This window comes from Procambarus clarkii, chromosome 36, assembly GCF_040958095.1.
Source record: "Procambarus clarkii isolate CNS0578487 chromosome 36, FALCON_Pclarkii_2.0, whole genome shotgun sequence".
In the NCBI taxonomy this organism is placed as follows: Eukaryota; Metazoa; Arthropoda; class Malacostraca; order Decapoda; family Cambaridae; genus Procambarus; species Procambarus clarkii.
Window position 1 is genome coordinate 23,649,508 of NC_091185.1, and position 15,065 is coordinate 23,664,572.

The following is a 15,065-nucleotide window of genomic DNA, read 5'->3' on the forward strand; positions in this document are numbered from 1 at the left end:
GGGGATTTCGATGTGGATTCAATATATAACTTATTTAAGAATATTCTAAACAAAGCACAGGAACGTAGTATACCATACAAATTGAATAGATCGTATACTAATGACCCAAAGTGGATAACAAAGAATTTGAAGAACCTTATAGGTAAAAAGAGAGCTTGGTACAAAAGGATTAAAAATGGGGAGGTCACTTTAGAACAGGAATTCGTACAACTGGTTAGAAATGTTAAAAAAGAGATAAGGAAAGCAAAAAGAAACTATGAAGTTCGCATAGCAGGGCAAGCAAAGACAAATCCTAAAGGGTTTTTTCAGTTATATCGTACTAAGACTAGGGAAAGGATAGGTCCATTAAAAACTGATACAGGTCAAATAACAGATAGTGATGAAGAGATGAGTAGTATTTTTAATAAATATTTTGTATCTGTATTTACTAAAGAAGAACTTAACAATATGCCTTCAGCCGAACAAGTCTATGTGGGTGGGGACGAGGACAGGTTGACGAGTTTAGCAGTTACCAGGGAGGATGTTCTTAAACAAATAGTAAAACTCAAACCAAACAAATCCCCAGGGCCGGATGAAGTGTTTGCTAGGGTGCTTAAAGAATGCAAAGAGGAGCTTTGTGACCCACTGTCAACCATATTTAATAAATCAATAGAGTCAGGCAGAGTGCCAGAGTTTTGGAAAGTTGCTAATGTGATACCAGTTTTTAAGAAAGGAGATAGATCACTTGCGTCTAACTATCGACCAATTAGCCTAACGTCTATTGTGGGAAAGTTACTCGAATCTATAATAGCAAATAAAATTCGTCTTCATCTTGAAAAACATAAATTAATAATTGAGTCGCAACATGGTTTTATAAATGGCCGTTCATGTTTAACAAATTTGTTATCTTTTTATTCTAGCATTGTTGAGGCAGTTGATAGTGGTAAGGATTGCGATGTTCTATACCTTGACTTTAGCAAAGCTTTTGATACAGTGCCACATGAAAGACTGATTAAAAAAATAGAGTCTCATGGTATTGGGGGTGCTATATTAAGCTGGATTAGGGCATGGCTATACCAAAGAAAACAGAGAGTTAGTATAAATGGAATCAAGTCAGAGTGGGAAAATGTTGTAAGTGGAGTGCCTCAAGGCTCTGTCCTGGGACCTCTGTTGTTTATAATATATATAAATGATTTAGATTCAGGTTTGAGTAGCAACATTTGCAAATTTGCCGATGATACGAAAATCGGTAGGGAAATTAATTCGGAGGAGGACTCACTATCACTTCAAGTTGATCTAGATAGGGTTTTGAAATGGTCAAAGGATTGGCAGATGCAGTTTAATGCTGATAAATGTAAAGTTCTGAGGTTAGGTAATGATGATAGAGTTACAAGATACGAGCTAGATGGTGTTGTGATTGCGAAGTCGGATTGTGAAAGGGATCTGGGAGTTATGATTAGCAAGAATTTAAAACAAAAGGATCAATGCATAAATATTCGTAATAAGGCAAATCGGACACTTGGATTTATTAATCGCAGCGTTAGTAACAAGACACCTGGTGTTATTCTCAAGCTATATCTTGCTCTAGTTAGGCCCCATTTAGATTATGCAGTTCAGTTTTGGTCGCCATATTATAGAATGGATATAAATTCACTTGAACGTGTCCAGCGTAGGATGACTAAGTTAATTCCCCAAATTAGAAATCTTTCATATGAAGAAAGATTAACAAAGCTTAAGTTGCATTCCCTGGAAAGGCGAAGAGTTAGGGGTGACATGATAGAGGTTTACAAGTGGGTGAATGGACATAAGAAAGGGGATATTAATAGGGTATTAAAAGTATCAACACAAGGCAGAACACGAAACAATGGGTATAAATTGGATAAGTTTAGATTTAGGAAAGACTTGGGTAAATACTGGTTCAGTAACAGGGTTGTTGATTTGTGGAACCAATTGCCGCGTAACATTGTGGAGGTGGGGTCCCTCGATTGTTTCAAGCATGGGTTGGACATGTATATGTGTGGGATTGGGTGGTTATAAATAGGAGCTGCTTCGTATGGGCCAACAGGCCTTCTGCAGTTGCCTTTGTTCTTATGTTCTTATCTAGATAGGGTTTTGAAATGGTCAAATGATTGGCAAATGCAGTTTAATGCTGATAAATGTAAAGTTCTGAGGCTAGGAAATGATGATAGAGTTACAAGATACGAGCTAGATGGTGTTGAGATTGCGAAGTCGGATTGCGAAAGGGATCGTGGAGTTATGATTAGTAAGAATTTAAAACAAAAGGATCAATGCATGAATGTTCGTAATAAGGCGAATAGGACACTGGGATTTATTAATCGAAGCGTTAGTAACAAGACACCTGGTGTGGTTCTTAAGCTATATCTTGCTCTGGTTAGGCCCCATTTAGATTATGCAGTTCAGTTTTGGTCGCCGTATTATAGAAGGGATATAAATTCACTTGAACGTGTCCAACGTAGGATGACTAAGTTAATTCCCCAAATTAGAAATCTTTCATATGAAGAAAGATTAACAAAGCTTAAGTTGCATTCACTGGGAAGGCGAAGAGTTAGGGGTGACATGATAGAGGTTTACAAGTGGGTGAATGGACATAACCGGGGGGATATTAATAGGGTATTAAAAGTATCAACACAGGACAGAACACGAAACAATGGATATAAATTGGATAAGTTTAGATTTAGGAAAGACTTGGGTAAATACTGGTTCAGTAACAGGGTTGTTGATTTGTGGAACCAATTGCCGCGTAACATTGTGGAGGTGGGGTCCCTCGATTGTTTCAAGCACGGGTTGGACAAGTATATGAGTGGGATTGGGTGGTTATAGAATAGGAGCTGCCTCGTATGGGCCAATAGGCCTTCTGCAGTTACCTTTGTTCTTATGTTCTTATGTTCCTTCCGCTACTTTGGCTCTGTGGCGACTTTTGATAGTTGAGAATATTTTCTTCTTGATTTGCTCCTTTATTTGTGAGAAACTTGGAGGGATTTGAACCTTTACAACAGGTAGAGCAGTGGCAGTTTTTGCTAGTGAGTCTGCCTTTTCATTACCCTTTATGCCAATGTGACTTGGTATCCAATTTAGGGTGATTGACAGCCCTCGATTATGGGCATCTTTTCCTATATGTTGAATTTCTGTGAGGAGATGTATATTATCTCTGTGCTGACTGGATAACATTGCCTGGAGCGAAGATTTAGAGTCTGTATGAATGATGACATCATGTAAATTATTCTCAATTGTATAGTTTATTGCCTCCTTCAGGGCATATAATTATGTTTGTAATGTTGAGCACCCACTATTCATGCTCCAGTAAGCTTCATGGTTGGTAGTGTAAACTGCTGCCCCAGCAGAACCTTTTTCTTGATCAACTGATCCGTCTGTGAAGATGTGAGTCGTTGTGGGTCTAGAGATAGTTTCCATTTGTTGTTCTATTACTTCCTTGAGCCTCTGCGGGTCACATGCTGATTTTTTAACTGATAATCTTTCAATGATTATCTTTAGAGTCGATTCTTCCCATGGAGGAGGCTGTCGAAAGTGTTGATATGGTCTATCTTCCCCTTTGTTTTTAATGGTCCATTTCATGTCCATTTTCTCTAAAATCTTGACCACAATATCCATCCATGAGCTTGTTCTATACTGTAGGTTTTTCTGAAAGGATCTCTGTATGCTGTCTTTGATTGACAGCCTGGCAGTTGTTCCAGTAAGTTTTCCTATTATGGTGGCTATCCTTTGTTTCATCCTGTTTTCTAATGCTGGTAAATTTGTTTCCATTCTAAGGTTCTCTCTACGCGTCCATATAGGTGCTCCCAGCATTGTTCGCAGAGCATCATTTTCAGACACTTCCAGTTTCTCCCATTGGTTATCACTGAGGGATGTAAGAGCAGGGGCCGCATAGTCGATGAGTGACTTAACTGCTTGAACGTAGTACATTTCGAGTACTGGTAGAGATGCACCCTCTCTAAGACTGGTCAGAGAGCGCAAAACTGAGTTTCTGGCTTTACAGCGTTGCCGAAGATATTCAATTTCTTGAGTGAATTTCAACGGGTTGTCTATTATGACTCCTAGGTATTGAAAAGAGGTAACCCACTCAATTTCTTGTCCTTGTATTGCCAGTCTGATGTCTTGAGTTCTCATTTTAACGGCCATTGCTTTTGTTTTATTGCTGTTTATTTTCACTGCTATGAGTTCCGCTTCCCTGTTGATAATATCTAGGCATTTTTGTGCATGGTTCCTTGCACCTTTGCCATTGATGACCACAAAGTCGTCTGCATAGTTAAGAAGTTTGGCTTTTGGTAGCTTGAGCTTCATGAATTGTTCCATGAGACAGTTGAAGAGGAAGGGGCTTAGTATTCCACCCTGCGGAGTTCCATTTTCCAGCCTCTTTGAGGTCGATGTTTTTCCTTGGAATTTTACTTTAGCTTCTCGGTTAAGCAGGCTTCCTTTGGCAAAAGCAAGAGCGTGTCCTTTGATTTCCTTATCCACAAGGCAGCACAGTGTAGCTGGAGCACTGGCTAACTCGAAGGCTTTTTCAAGGTCTAGAAAAATAAGGATTCCAGGTTTGTCATTGATTTTATCCAGGAGGGAGGTAAAGCATTCTGTGGTTCCAACACCTTTTCTGTAAGCAAACATATTTTGGTGTAGTGGATTGGCTTTCCATTCAATTCGATTAAGAGCCATTCTTTCTGCAGTTTTAGCCAGACAGCTTGTTAATGAGATTGGTCTTGGATTTCCTGGGGCTTTAGGTTTTGGAATGGGAGCTATAATTGCACTGTTCCAGGAGAGTGGTCGGGTTCTTGTCACCCATACTCTGTTGATGAGATTCAAGAAGGCTTCTTCACCCTTTTCTCCTAGCTTGGCCAGCATGTTGTAAGTGATTTTGTCCTCGCCTGGAGCTGTATTTTTAGTTTTCTTTGTAGCACTTCTGAGTTCTTTTAGATTGAAAAGTTGGTCTAGTTCGTCAGGTAAGGCTAAAGCATCATCTATTTTTTTCCATCTTGCTGCTTGAAGTCTTTGTTGGTGAGTCAGAGGTGCTTGAGGAAGTTGAGTGGAACTGGCTCTTGAAGCAAATAGATTTGCTAGCCTTTCTGCTTCAGTCGCTTAGTGTAGCAGTACACAGTTACAGTCACTCCCTCAGTTACTCTTTTAGTACAGTGTAGCCATGTCTCCCCAGGATATGACTTTCCTAACCATCCTTCTTGAATTATTAACGTCAGAAGGACACAGTGATATAGTAGCAAGAGCAAGGAAAATTGCTAAAGACGACCCAACCCTAAACGAAGCACCGTGGCAACTTGTAGGCAACGGAAAGGCAAACAAACGAAGAAGAACCGAAGAAACGTCCAAAGAAACCAAACTAGAAGCCAACCAGAACTCAAGAGCAGCACCCAAACCAATGCCAAGGACCATATTCAAGACCAAAACACCAGTGGATGGTCCCACTTATGCTTTCATTGCCGCACTGGAAAAGAATAATCTAGGATCAGATCTTAGAGCCAAGCCCGACATTAGAGGTACATATAACATATCCACAGCTAATCCGGATATAATCACAAACCTCAGGAACACAGAACACCTAGTTGAACTGAAACCAGAAGAAAAAATCACCAAAATGATAGTTCAAAATTTCCCGGTCGAAGTTCATGCAAACAGACTCCTAGAATGCCCAAATGTCACAACGGCGGAAAGATGCAAGCACAACAATATCGAAACAAGACAGGTTCTTGTAACAATAAAAGGACCTCGCATCAACACTCTGAGTGTTGGCATCTATGGTCAATTCAGGCTGAGACTGTACAACCCAAAACCCATGCGCTGTTACAGATGTCAGCGCTTCGGCCACCACAAAGATGGCTGCAGAGGCCCGGAACGATGTGGTGTATGTAGCGAGCTCCAAATTACCGACATATGCAAGAATCTGCACAAAGAAGGCAAACAAACGAAAGCAAAATGCCCGAACTGCGGGGGTATACTTCACGCCTGGAACAAACGATGTCCAGAAAGGGTAAAAAGAATACTAGCTTTCGGATCAACCCAGCAACCCAAAGTAACTACTTCGAGACCCCAATCGACCAGACCCTCGGTAAAAAGCCAGTGGTACACCCCCTCGGCAAGTCCGAATAAATGAAGATCAGCAACAGTCTGGCGCGCCAGGTCCTTCCAGTCTGGGCAAGGACGGGGCCTCCAACAACTGGAGGGGGCAGGGGGGCGCTGCTCCACTGGGAGACAGCAACAGAATGGATCGGAGCGGCAGGGCGAACATGCCTGCCGTTGCCTCCGGGACCTCCCAGGCAGGAATGATGATCCCAGCATCATCGGGTGCCTCAGTGGCTGGATGTAGCAGGGGCGCTTCGGCCCAACCAGGAGTCTCCTCACCCGCCAAGAAGGAAGTCTCCACTCTAGCCAAGAAGACACAAACGGTCGGGAAAACCATGGACTCAATGATTCCACTATAAACGGAAAAATGGACAATCTCAAAATAATACAATGGAATATTCAAGGATTCAAAAGCAAAGCACAAATACTCAGAGCAATGCTTCTCAAGGATAGCATTGATATTGTTCTACTTCAAGAAACACTCACCAGGACTGGCAGATTCATCAATATCCCAGAATATCAAGGATTCCACTGCCCTATGGCACAAGGTGGCACCAGAGGCATTTCAATTCTAGTAAGAAATCATATCAATGCCACGGCAATCACAGACCTGCCAAACTGTGGCGAGAACGTCGAAATTATGGGAGTTAAGCTCACTATGAGGAACTCAACGCTGTCCATTTTCAATGTATACAAGAGCCAGAGAGAACATGACATGGATCTCTCAACAATCTTTGAAATAGCAGTCACTACACCTACTATCATCTCTGGCGACTTCAACGCTCATAGTGAATTACTACTTGATTCACCAAGAACCGACGCCAACGGAAGACATATTGAACATCTTTTGGATGAAGTGCCAGAAATCAGTCTTCTTAATTCGACGGAACCAACCCACACTGGTGGGGGAAAGTTGGATCTCACGTTTGTTTCCACCAGTGTTTATGAGTTGTGTCATTGGTCAGTGGATCATGTTCTGACTAGTGACCACTTTGCCACAAAAACAATTAATATAGCACTACCTCCTAGACCTCCAGCTCCCGAGCCCGGATGGGACTTTATCAAAGCAGATTGGACGAAGTTTCAGAAAGCTCTCGAAACTTGGCACCAAAACTACACTCCTCCTGACAACACCGAAGAAATGGAAAAAGATTTAGTAAATGCAATACATAGAGCAGCAAATCACGCCATCCCCAAGAGGAAAACAATCACCCAACAACACAAGGACCATTGGTATTACTGTGATAGGATCAAAGAGCTACATAACAGACTAAATCGTGCACGAAAGAATTTCAGAAGAGATAGAACCGAAGCTAATCTAGGACTTCTTAGAGCTGTCCGAGATCATGTGCACGAAGAAACAGCAAAAATCCAAGAAGAAAAATGGCTCGAGTGGTGTGCCAAGCTAAATCACCATACGTCCTTGGGCGACATCTGGAGGCAGATCAACAAGGCCAAAGGAAAATCGTCTCCTGCTCCGCCGCACCATGTTCCTGGGACCTCTGTTGTTTATAATATATATAAATGATTTATATTTAGGTTTGAGTAGCATCATCTGCAAATTTGCAGATGATACAAAAATCGGTAGGGAAATTAACACGGAAGAATTGGCCCATACGAGGCAGCTCCTATTTATAACCACCCAATCCCACTCATATACTTGTCCAACCCGCGCTTGAAACAATCGAGGGACCCCACCTCCAGCACGTTACGAGGTAATTGGTTCCACAAATCAACAACCCTGTTACTGAACCAGTATTTACCCAAGTCTTTCCTAAATCTAAACTTATCAAATTGATACCCATTGTTTCGTGTTCTGTCTTGTGTTGATACTTTTAAAACCCTATTAATATCCCCTTTGTTATGGCCATTCACCCACTTGTAAACCTCTATCATGTCACCCCTAACTCTTCGCTTTTCCAGTGAATGCAACTTAAGCTTTGTTAATCTTTCTTCATATGAAAGATTTCTAATTTGGGTAATTAACTGACGTGTCCAGCGTCATCCTACGCTGGACACGTTCAAGTGAATTTATATCCATTCTATAATATGGCGACCAAAACTGAACTGCATAATCTAAATGGGGCCTAACTAGAGCAAGATATAGCTTGAGAACCACACCAGGTGTCTTGTTACTAACGCTGCGATTAATAAATCCAAGTGTCCGATTTGCCTTATTACGAACATTTATGCATTTAATAAGGCAAATCGGACACTTGGATTTATTAATCGCAGCGTTAGTAACAAGACACCTGGTGTGGTTCTCAAGCTATATCTTGCTCTAGTTAGGCCCCATTTAGAGTATGCAGTTCAGTTTTGGTCGCCATATTATAGAATGGATATAAATTCACTTGAACGTGTCCAGCGTAGGATGACTAAGTTAATTCTAAGTTAATAATTTCCAAATTAGAAATCTTTCATATGAAGAAAGATTAACAAAGCTTAAGAACATAAGAACAAAGGCAACTGCAGAAGGTCTATTGTCCCATACGTGGCAGCTCCTATTTATAACCACCCAATCCCACTCATATACTTGTCCAATCCGCGCTTGAAATAATCGAGAAACCCCACCTCCAGCACGTTACGCGGTAATTGGTTCCACAAATCAACAACCCTGTTACTGAACCAGTATTTACCCAAGTCTTTCCTAAATCTAAACTTATCCAATTTATACCCATTGTTTCGTGTTCTGTCAGTCAGGTGCTGTCACAGTGAGAGGTTGTGTTAGCTGGAGCTCTGGAGTAACATTATTATTGCAATAATGGAAGGATTAGTAAATGATTTGGTGAGTTTGGTTGGAGCTCTGAGAGCAGAGATGGACTCCTTGCGGGAGGAGGTACGACGGCTGAGACTTCGAGAGGAAACGAAGGAGGAGACCAGTGTTGACGAGACCTCATCGTGGAGAGTAGTGAAAGACAGAATCTTAAGAAGACCTTGACAAGGCCGCCTACAGACGCCCTAAGGACGGCAAATTCATTTGCCTTGTTGGAGGACGTGTGCTGTAGTGCGCCTGCAGCGAGGAACGGCGGAGCGCAGGCCCCTCAGGCTGCTCAGAAAGTTAGTCTCATGGTATTGGGGGTGCTATATTAAGCTGGGTTAGGGCATGGCACGACGGAAACGAAGGAGACCAGTGTGGACGAGACCTCATCGTGGAGAGTAGTGAAAGACTGGGGTCTTAAGAAGACCTTGACAAGGCCGCCTACAGACGCCCTAAGGACGGCAAATTCATTTGCCGTGTTGGAGGACGAGTGCTGTAGTGCGCCTGCAGCGAGGAAATCAGCGAGGAACGGCGGAGCGCAGGCCCCTCAGGCTGCTCAGAAAGTTAGGGCGGTACCGAAGCGAATTTTGGTTGTGGGAGATTCCCAGGTGAGGTATTTAGACAGAACGTTTTGTGCCAGAGATAGGGGGAACAGATTAAGGTTTAAACAGATTAACAGATTTGCTATCCGGGAGCTGGAATTGGTGATATTGTTGAAAACATGAATGATATTATGTCGGGAAATGGGAACAAACCCATTATTTGTATTAGTGCAGGGGGTAATGATGTTGGGCGAGTTAGGAGTGAGGAACTAATACAGAGATTTAGGACAGCCATTGAATTAGTTAGGAGCAAGGGAGGAATCCCGATCATATGTGGCATTCTTCCAAGAAAGGGAGTGGGAAATGAATGGATGTCGAGGGCACTTGGTGTCAATTGCCGGCTGGAAAGATATTGCAAATCAAATGCAATATCTTTCATAGACAACTGGGAACGCTTCTATGGAAGAAATGAAATGTATGCTCGTGATGGGGTGCATCTATCGAGGGCTGGGGTTGTTGCTGTTGCGAACTCGTTGGAACCAGTGGTTAGAGGTGTTTGTTTGGGTTTAAACTGATAGTAGATAGTGGTATGGGAATTGATTTGGAGGAAGGAGGTAATAAAAGTATGTGTTCGTGGGAGAAAAGAATTGGCAAAATGATCAGGGAAAGAAAAGGGCCTCAAAATAACAATTCACTTAGGATATATTACACTAACAGTAGAAGTCTAAGAAATAAAACTAATGAATTAAATGCTTATGTCTGCACAGAAAAAATAGATATTATTTCACTTACCGAAACGTGGATGAACGTAGAAAATAGAGAACTATTAGCTGAATATCAGATAAAAGGATTTAAACTATTTCACACAGATAGATATATTAGACTAGGAGGGGGAGTAGCCATATATGTTAGGGACAATTTGAAATGTAGTCTCAAAGAGGGAATCAAAACTGAGCCACACACAGAAACTATTTGGATAGAATTAAACGAAAAAGCAAATAATATTATAATTGGAGTTATATATAGGCCACCAAATTTAGACAGAATGGAAGCAAAGCATCTATGGAATGAAATATCTAGAGCATCTAGATCTAACAGTATTTATGTCATGGGTGACTTTAATTTTAGTGGAATAAACTGGGTGAACAAAACAGGGAATAGTGAAGCAGAAGATTTTCTAGAATTAATTGACGATTGCTTTCTTACACAACACATTAAGGAACCAACGCGGGAAAATAATATTTTAGATTTAGTGTTAACTAACAGGGAAACACAAATTAATGACAACGAAATAGGGAGTGAGCTAGGGAACAGTGATCACAAAGTAATCAGATTTAGCATAGAATGGAATAGACCTGTAGGAGAAAATTCTGTTAAAGTGCCAGATTTTCGAAAAGCTGATTTTAATAGCCTAAGAATTTTTTTGGGTCAAATAGATTGGAAACTCTTGGGTATGGGGTGTGGGCCGGTCTTAGAGCGAGACATGAACCCAGCGATAGGTGACGTAAAAGGGGATTTCGATGTGGATTTAATATATAACTTATTTAAGAATATTCTAAACAAAGCACAGGAACGTAGTATACCATACAAATTGAATAGATCGAATACTAATGACCCAAAGTGGATAACAAATAACTTAAAGAACCTTATAGGTAAAAAGAGAGCTTGGTACAAAAGGATTAAGAATGGGGAAGTCAGGTTAGAACAGGAATTCGTACAACTGGTTAGAAATGTTAAAAAAGAGATTAGGAAAGCAAAAAGAAACTATGAAGTTCGCATAGCAGAGCAAGCAAAGTCAAATCCTAAAGGGTTTTTTCAGTTATATCGAACTAAGACTAGGGAAAGGATAGGTCCATTAAAATCTGAGACAGGTCAAATAACGGATAATGACAAGGAGATGAGTAGTATTTTTAACAAATATTTTATATCTGTATTTACTAAAGAAGAACTTAACAATATGCCTTCAGCCGAACAAGTCTATGTGGGTGGGGATGAGGACAGGTTGACTAGTTTAGCAGTTACCAGGGAGGATGTAATTAAACAATTAGAAAAACTAAAACCAAACAAGTCCCCAGGGCCGGATGAAGTGTTTGCCAGGGTGCTTAAAGAATGCAAAGAGGAGCTTTCCGAGCCACTGTCTACCATATTTAATAAATCAATAGAGTCAGGCAGAGTGCCAGAGTCATGGAAGGTAGCTAATGTGGTACCAATTTTTAAGAAAGGAGATAGATCACTTGCGTCAAACTATCGGCCAATTAGCCTAACGTCTATTGTGGGAAAGTTACTTGAATCAATAATAGCAAATACAATTCGTCTCCATCTTGAAAAACATAAATTAATAAATGAGTCGCAACATGGTTTTACAAATGGCCGTTCATGTTTAACAAATTTGCTAACTTTTTATTCCAGCATAGTTGAGGCAGTTGATAGTGGTAAGGATTGTGATGTTGTGTACCTTGACTTTAGCAAAGCTTTTGATACAGTGCCACATGAAAGACTAATTAAAAAAATAGAAGCTCATGGTATTGGGGGTGCTATATTAACTTGGATTAGGGCATGGCTATTCCAAAGGAAACAGAGAGTTAGCATAAATGGGGTTAAGTCAGAGTGGGATAATGTTGTTAGTGGAGTACCTCAGGGCTCTGTCCTGGGACCTCTGTTGTTTATAATATATATAAATGATTTAGATTCAGGTTTGAGTAGCAACATTTGCAAATTTGCCGATGATACGAAAATCGGTAGGGAAATTAATTCGGAGGACTCACTATCACTTCAAGTTGATCTAGATAGGGTTTTGAAATGGTCAAATGATTGGCAAATGCAGTTTAATGCTGATAAATGTAAAGTTCTGAGGCTAGGTAATGATGATAGAGTTACAAGATACGAGCTAGATGGTGTTGAGATTGCGAAAGGGATCTGGGAGTTATGATTAGTAAGAATTTAAAACAGAAGGATCAATGCATGAATGTTCGTAATAAGGTGAATAGGACACTGGGATTTATTAATCGAAGCGTTAGTAACAAGACACCTGGTGTGGTTCTTAAGCTATATCTTGCTCTGGTTAGGCCCCATTTAGATTATGCAGTTCAGTTTTGGTCGCCGTATTATAGAATGGATATAAATTCACTTGAACGTGTCCAACGTAGGATGACTAAGTTAATTCCCCAAATTAGAAATCTTTCATATGAAGAAAGATTAACAAAGCTTAAGTTGCATTCACTGGAAAGGCGAAGAGTTAGAGGTGACATGATAGAGATTTGCAAGTGGATGAATGGACATAACAAGAGGGATATTAATAGGGTATTAAAAATATCAACACAAGACAGAACACGAAACAATGGGTATAAATTGGATAAGTTTAGATTTAGGAAAGCCTTGGGTAAATACTGGTTCAGTAACAGGGTTGTTGATTAGTGGAACCAATTGCCGCGTAACGTGGTGGAGGTGGTGTTCCTCGATTGTTTCAAGCGCGGATTGGACAAGTATATGAGTGGGATTGGGTGGTTATAGAATAGGAGCTGCCTCGTATGGGCCAATAGGCCTTCTGCAGTTACCTTTGTTCTTATGTTCTTATGTTCTTGTGGTAATACCAAAGGAAACAGAGAGTTAGTATAAATGGAAACAAGTCAGAGTGGGAAAATGTTGTAAGTGGAGTGCCTCATGGCTCTGTCCTGGGACCTCTGTTGTTTATAATATATATAAATGATTTAGATTCAGGTTTGAGTAGCAACATTTGCAAATTTGCCGATGATACGAAAATCGGTAGGGAAATTAATTCGGAGGAGGACTCACTATCACTTCAAGTTGATCTAGATAGGGTTTTGAAATGGTCAAAGGATTGGCAGATGCAGTTTAATGCTGATAAATGTAAAGTTCTGAGGTTAGGTAATGATGATAGAGTTACAAGATACGAGCTAGATGGTGTTGAGATTGCGAAGTCGGATTGCGAAAGGTATCTGGGAGTTATGATTAGTAAGAATTTAAAACAAAAGGATAAGAACATAAGAACAAAGGCAACTGAGAAGGCCTATTGGCCCATACGAGGCAGCTCCTGTATATAACTACCCAATTCCACTCATATACTTGTCCAACCCGCCCTTGAAACAATCGAGGGACCCCACTTCCAGCACGTTACGCGGTAATTGGTTCCACAAATCAACAACCCTGTTACTGAACCAGTATTTACCCAAGTCTTTCCTAAATCTAAACTTATCCAATTTATACCCATTGTTTCGTGTTCTGTCAGTCAGGTGCGGTCACAGTGAGAGGTTGTGTTAGCTGGAGCTCTGGAGTAATATTATTATTGCAATAATTGAAGGATTAGTAAATGATTTGGTGAGTTTGGTTGGAGCTCTGAGAGCAGAGATGGACTCCTTGCGGGAGGAGGTACGACGGCTGAGACTTCGAGAGGAAACGAAGGAGGAGACCAGTGTTGACGAGATCTCATCGTGGAGAGTAGTGAAAGACAGGGGTCTTAAGAAGACCTTGACAAGGCCGCCTACAGACGCCCTAAGGACGGCAAATTCATTTGCCTTGTTGGAGGACGAGTGCTGTAGTGCACCTGCAGCGATGAAATCAGCGAGGAACGGCGGAGCGCAGGCCCCTCAGGCTGCTCAGAAAGTTAGGGCGGTACCGAAGCGAATTTTGGTTGTGGGAGATTCCCAGGTGAGGTATTTAGACAGAACGTTTTGTGCCAGAGATAGGGGGAACAGATTAAGGGTTTGCTATCTGGGAGCTGGAATTGGTGATATTGTTGAAAACATGAATGATATTATGACGGGAAATGGGAACAAACCCATTATTTGTATTAGTGCAGGGGGTAATGATTTTGGGCGAGTTAGGAGTGAGGAACTAATACAGAGATTTAGGACAGCCATTGAATTAGTTAGGAGCAAGGGAGGAATCCCGATCATATGTGGCATTCTTCCAAGAAAGGGAGTGGGAAATGAATGGATGTCGAGGGCACTTGGTGTCAATTGCCGGCTGGAAAGATATTGCAAATCAAATGCAATATCTTTCACAGACAACTGGGAACGCTTCTATGGAAGAAATGAAATGTATGCTCGTGATGGGGTGCATCTATCGAGGGCTGGGGTTGTTGCTGTTGCGAACTCGTTGGAACCAGTGGTTAGAGGTGTTTGTTTGGGTTTAAACTGTTAGTAGATAGTGGTATGGGAATTGATTTGGAGGAAGGAGGTAATAAAAGTATGTGTTCGTGGGAGAAAAGAATTGGCAAAATGATCAGGGAAAGAAAAGGGCCTCAAAATAACAATTCACTTAGGATATATTACACTAACAGCAGAAGTCTAAGAAATAAAATTAATGAATTAAATGCTCTTGTCTGCACAGAAAAAATAGATATTATTGCACTTACCGAAACGTGGATGAATGTAGAAAATAGAGAACTATTAGCTGAATATCAGATAAATTGATTTAAACTATTTCACATAGATTGATATATTAGACGAGGAGGGGGAGTAGCCATATATGTTAGGGACAATTTGAAATGTAGTCTCAAAGAGGGAATCAAAACTGAGCCACACACAGAAACTATTTGGATAGAATTAAACGAAACAGCAAATAATATTATAAGAACATAAGAACAAAGGCAACTGCAGAAAGCCTATTGGCCCATACGAGGCAGCTCCTTTTTATAACCACCCAATCCCAGTCATATACTT